Source organism: Simochromis diagramma, unplaced genomic scaffold (genome assembly GCF_900408965.1).
Source record: "Simochromis diagramma unplaced genomic scaffold, fSimDia1.1 OVJJ01000603.1, whole genome shotgun sequence".
Classification (NCBI taxonomy): domain Eukaryota; kingdom Metazoa; phylum Chordata; class Actinopteri; order Cichliformes; family Cichlidae; genus Simochromis; species Simochromis diagramma.
The window spans coordinates 12,948,700-12,955,118 of record NW_024387414.1 but is presented as its reverse complement, the minus strand read 5'-3'; positions in this window follow the sequence as shown (position 1 = coordinate 12,955,118).

The window sequence follows — 6,419 nt, the reverse complement described above, 5'->3', positions numbered from 1 at the left end:
ATGCATGAGGCAGGCAGAATAACATAAGTTCAGGCTTGTACTATAAACTTAATTGACATTAAATCAATAAAATAAAAAGGAACCCAAAACACTACAACCAGTGAGGAAATAGGTCTGGAGTGTCCACATACGGGACAGAAATTGATAATATAATCAAATGTAAAGACAGAAAGATTTCAGAGGGACTAAAGAAGAAAATTGCTAAAAGAGGAGCACTGTGTGCAGATGGAGGAAGTGTAGGATGTGTATACTTTACACAGCATTTTCTGCATGTCTGCTGGTTTTGTAGATAGAGTTGATGAACTCTTATCTGTGTGCAGTCAAATCACGTGTTGGATTAACAGCTGATATCTCCACACATTACCTCAAGCCCACATGTGTATATAACACATCAGTCAGTGATGCTGTTCCACAGCAGTGCTTTGACCCCACATTTTTCTTTTGCACCTTTAACATCTTCCTGAACTTAATCTATAGTTAGTTGTTATTGGTATTGATTGTTATTAATTGCCCAGAAACTCTCTACGATGGTTTGCAAGGGAAGGGCAAGATTCATTCAAATATAGACGCAGTTTGGAATATAGAATTTCAAAAGCAGTCAGTGTTTCATGCTCATCCTGCTCCAACATGCTGTACGTTAGTGTTGTTTATACAGGATTGGCAGCAGTGGCTTTAACCATTCACGTCTGGCCTTGGAATCCACTCTAATCAGATTTCTCTAAAGCCCTGTAGCATGCACTGCAGTACTGCAATGGGGACAGACTCAGCAGGTCTGTAGTGTGTGGCCCAGGCAGCTTTACCATTGGCTCAAGCAGGCCAACCCCCCCCCCCCCCCCCCCCCCCCCCCCAAACACCACCCCCATCTCCGTGGTGATGAAAAGATTGCATTGTGGCCCAAAGGGGGAGTGCCTGTGAGAGATCAGGCAACCCCTGCCTCAGGAAATGACCCACCTCCCTCCAGTCGTTTGCAAGCACTCTCACGTGTCTGATATGTAGTAACACTGCAAGGCAATCACTGGAGCAATTGAAAGCTTATCGGCCAGCAACCACCCACCCCCACACGCACACACATGCACTGTAAACACACTGAGATGAAACACTTAGCATGTACATACATGCACAGTCACATATAGTTTGAGGCTGAACAAGGCAAATATTAACCTGCACACATATGCACGAAAACCACATGGCCACAGTCTAATTAATGAAATTCCTGAGATTACATTAAAACCTGCCTCAGCTTTCACTTTTATTCCCTTCACACATAAAAATGCAAATGTGTATCTTTCACACAAGATATTATGGTACTTATTTTTTATTGCAAATCATTATTATTATACATTTAACCTCGTTGAGCACCTGACCCGCTGATGACCTCACACACTGCAGTAAATAAACCATCACATCTCTACACTTATTTCTTTCTGTCATATATTCACACACAGCAGTAACAAATATTAGCATTCTCCAGATTCGCTGTTGTCTGCTCCGTATTCTTCCAGTCTCTTTCTCTCCTCTCCCTCTCCCACTCTAGTTGGCTGTGTTTTCCTGCATGTTGAATGCTCCAGTTCTTAGAAAACCCAACACGTGTTTCCTTTCTCCCCCCTGCCTGGCGCAATGTATGTGTGTGTGACACCATGATAAAGTGCTCCACAGCAAGGCAGTGCAAAGTATATTTGTAATGAGAGCAGAATTTGATCCACAGTCATGAACTGTATCACGTGGAATTGCAGTTTCATGCGGACCACATACACACACAAACACACACAGAGGTCTAGAACAAGCAGGCGTGGGGGCAGTTGGATGGGAGTTGGGCTGGTTCTTAGAAACACTGAGTAACAAGAAAAAGCCATGAGACCCAGTTCGGGGAGACTTTATGTCGAAACTTTTGTGGGTTTTTTTCTAAAATGAGAACTCTGAGTACAGACTCAACTCAGGGCGCCATATATAAATGTAACTTTATCAGATTATGGATTATAGTTAAGAACATCTGACAGAGGACTATAGATATGGGAGTTATCAGTTTTCTCATCAAGTCAAGTCAAGAAAGTGAATAAGAGCATTTCGCCAAAATGATGAAATAGAAAAAAAACAACATTACAAGCATTCATTTACAATTTAAAATCTGCTGCTTTATATTGTTGGAATAAAGGATTATATTACCCTCCTTGTAGGATATGATTTTACTTAAGGTTGCAGTTGTTGAACTGTATACATCTATAAAGTATATACACCAGTCAAGCATAACATTATGACCACTGACAGGTAAAGCAAATAACACTGATTATCTCATCATCATCATTAATGCTGGTTCTGATAGAAATGTGTCAGATTACACAGTGCAACACAGTTTGTGATGTATGGTGCCTTGTATATCTTTTCTGAATGTTTTTTGAATAGTTTTGCATTTGGCTAGGGCCAGTGTAACTATTGGTAGCATGAGGTGATACCTGGACCCTACAGAGTTTGCATAGGTAGTCCCACTCCTCTAGGATGGTGCACCAATATGTGCCATTGCCAGGAGGTTTGCTGTGCCTCCAAACATAGTCAAGAGAATGGAGGAAAATCCAAAACCTTGTGCTTTTCACAGATAAGAGCAGGTTCGTCCTGAACACATGTGACAAACGTCTGGAGGGTCTGGAGAAGATGTAGAGAATATCATGCTGCATGCAAAATCACTCAGCATGACCAGGATGGCATACCCATGGAGAGACACACAGATCTCTACAGGCTAGGCAACAGCACCCTGACAAGCGTTAGGTATTAGGATGAAATCCTTGGACCCATTGTCAGACCCTACAGTGGTAAAGTGGCTCCTCTGTTCCTCCTGGTGCACGACAATGTCCCACCTCATGTGCGGTGAGTATGTAGGCAGTTCCTGGAGGATGAAGGAATTGATGCCATTGGTTGGCCCCAACGCTCGCTCAACCTAAATCCAATAAAACACCTCTGGGACCTGTTTCAGTCCATCTTACACTAGATTGCTAGATTGCACCTCAGACTTTCTAGGAGCTCAGTGATACCCTGGTCCATCCATTGTCTCGTTAAAAGCCCCAACGCTGTCAGGCATGCGGAGCCCATACAACCTGAGGACTATTTTAAATAGATGCTAAGAAATTTGGGCAAAATCGATTAGCCTACTGCTGCATCAATTTTTCACTTTGATTTTTGAATTCAGTCGATGTGTTTTCAAAGTGCTCCTTCATTTTTATTTTTTTTATAACAATGTAATAGATAGATAAACTACCAACTGCAGTTACAGGTTTAGTTTCTCCAGACAGATGGGTAGACTTTTGGCCACTGAGATACAGTCAGTACATTGCACAATGCTGATGCCTTCAAGCTCCCTGAATGTCAGTGCTATTCTTGTCTCCTTGGCTGCTCATACCAGGCTTGCATGTCTTCAGAATTAGAACAAGGTTCTTTTCCTTTTCTCTTGGGTAGATTTCAGTAGAAATGAATACAGTGTGATTTAATGATGCCATATCTAAGTAATTTGAGTTTTCCCATGATGTTACAGTCAATACTCTGCTATGTACAGTATTATATGTAGAATGTGACCTTTCAATCAACTAAAACATGAAAGACATTAATATGTCATCACTGCTGAAGAACTTAATTCTTATTTAACCCCAATGTGTCCTCAGAAAATGTCTCAGATAATCCTCCCTGTTTCCAAAGAAGGATGCTGTATCACATGTAATATTTAATTAATGTAATTTTAATAAAACGTAATGATTTTCAAACTTTTTAACCTATATTTTACTCTAAGGATATTTAGTCAGTTATTAAAATAAAGTTGCTAAAAACTGTAAGCTATGTATGCATTGCTTTTAGACAATCCTTTTCTCACTGAAAGAAGAAGTCCCCGTGAATTTACACTAACATATAGCATTTACATATTTTATATATTAATTTATCTATATATAGATATAGTAATTGATATAGTAATTGATATAGTAATTGATATAGTGAGTGTGGACGCTTCATCTCTTTGCTCTTGAATACTTTGCTTCTTATATTGATTTTTATTGATTTTTATGCTGATTTTTATTGATTTTTATGCTGATTTTTTCCCTTTTTTCCGTGTGAGCTTACCTGCGATAACTTCTGGACACTTGTAGATCATTAGGACTAGAGTGTTCTTAACAGAAACAGCAACATTTTATGATTACCTTGTCCTCAGCGCTCCGTGTGTCTGTGGCCTAGACACAGCTGAAGCCTGATTACAGCGTCTGGGCACCGAGCAGCCTCAATAGCCTGGAAAGGTGCTAACCGCTAGGCTAACTAGCAACAAGATGCCTTCCCTCTCCACAGATGACTACCACAGCCTCCTGCAGAAGATTGCAGTACTGGAGACAAAAATTCATTTCTTAGAAGTAAACGTGGAGGTAAATGGACTGTGTGGAAATGAAACAACCTTGCCTTTGATTCAAAACAATGGCGATGAGCAAGCTAGTACACAGCTAAGGAGCACAGATAACATGACCAAGAAAGTAGACTCTGTGCATTATTATAAATCCTCAAGTGATAATCCCCCCTTAGACTGTCTTGGTGCAAAACCAAGACATAAATCATGTCTCGTGGAAGGGGGAGGACGTATCACAGGCAGGGCACAGCGAGCTGAAATCTCTGAAACCGACTGGCCTTCACTTCCTACGAGACAGAGAAGCTCTTCTACCCCTGTATACGGGAGGAAACAGGACTGGACAACCGTGAATAGGAAGGTTAACAACAAACCTCCAAAACAACTGAATGTGAAACTGCAGAACAGATTTGCTCCACTATCAAAGGACCCTGGATCTATATCGGACAACCATCCATCTAAAAGCAGCGAAATAAGGTCTGAAAATCTGTTGAAAAGTGAAAGGCCACAGGGAAAGCTAAAGGCTAGGCCTGAAACTCTGATTGTGGGTGACTCTGCCGTAAAGGATGTACAAAGGATGTGCGGTAAGAACACTAAAGTCCTCTGCTTTCCTAACGATATGGTCAACAACCTGAAGGAGAGAATTCTTCAAATTGCAGATGAATATCCAACTGTGACAAACATTGTTCTGCATACAGGGTCAAACGATGTGTCCAAACAACAGTCGGAGGTTCTGAAACTGGACTTTACTGGATTATTAAATACTGTAAACTCTCTGAATGCAGCTGTATTCATCAGTGGACCTGTACCGCCGGTCAGAGGAGGAGACGAGAGATTCAGCAGGTTGTTTACACTGAATAAATGGCTTATATCAGCATGTGCTGACCACTCAGTGCACTTTATCGACAACTTTAATATTTTTTGGGAACGCAGGCATCTGTTCAAAGCAAATGGATTTAATCTTAACAAGTCAGGGGTGAAACTGTTCACCTCCAACTTGTTTTATTCCATACATCATCCATCCGTGCTTGGTGCCAAGGCTGAGATAAACGAGGAGTTATCTCATAAAGAGGAACAAACAGTACTCCAAGAACAGACAAAGCCCAGCAGAAACCTTGAGGAGGAGCTCCATTTGCCCCCACCCGGGAAGAGCCTCAGAAAGGAGAGACACCCATGGTATCTGAGGAAGAGCCTCAGAAAGGAGAGACATCTAAGGCAAGAAGAGGGGTCCCTATTTGCCTCCAACTCTCTCAACAACACCAACGACCAGGACAAGGGACCACGACCTTCCCCAGTCCCCCAAACCCCTGACAGGCCATCACCCTCCTCCCCCTCCCTTTCTCCCTCCTCCCCACACCTGAAATTCACTGAGGAGATGATGGAGCGGGTCAATGCTGGGCTCAGATCTACCCCCCGTCCCAATCCCTTTTTGTCCCCCATAAACCCCCCACCAGAGCGGCCAAAGGCTCGCCATCGAGCCCCACCCTCAACAGAGCAATCGAAGTCACATTGCCCAGCCTTGCCCCCCTTAGTTCCTCTTCATGCCCTGTCTCCGCAGTCTGATGTGTGAAGGGTCCGGGCTGTGAGGATTATGGCAGTGATGACTTTTCCCAGGAGAAGCTGGGACCCTGTTTACTAGAAGGTTTTAAAATTTCTGTACTTTTAGGTGACAGGAGACATGTGGCCTGGTCAAAACACAGAGAGCTGCACTCTAAAAGATCTTTAAACATAGTAAACATACCTTGTGTGCCACAGACTGCTCCCAAACACGAGGGGACAAGTAATACCTCTAAAACACTTAAGTTGGCTTTATTAAACATTAGATCTCTAGCTGGGAAAACATTTTTAATTAATGATTTAATCACTGAGCACAGCCTTGATTTTATGTTTTTAACTGAAACTTGGTTGGACCAAAGTAACAGTGGAGCTGTTCTCATCGAGACGACCCCTCCTAACTACAGTTTTATCAGTGAGGTCAGGGCGAGCAGGAGAGGAGGAGGGGTTGCTGTCTTATTTAATGAATCATTTCAATGTAAGCAGCTATCTCCTGGAA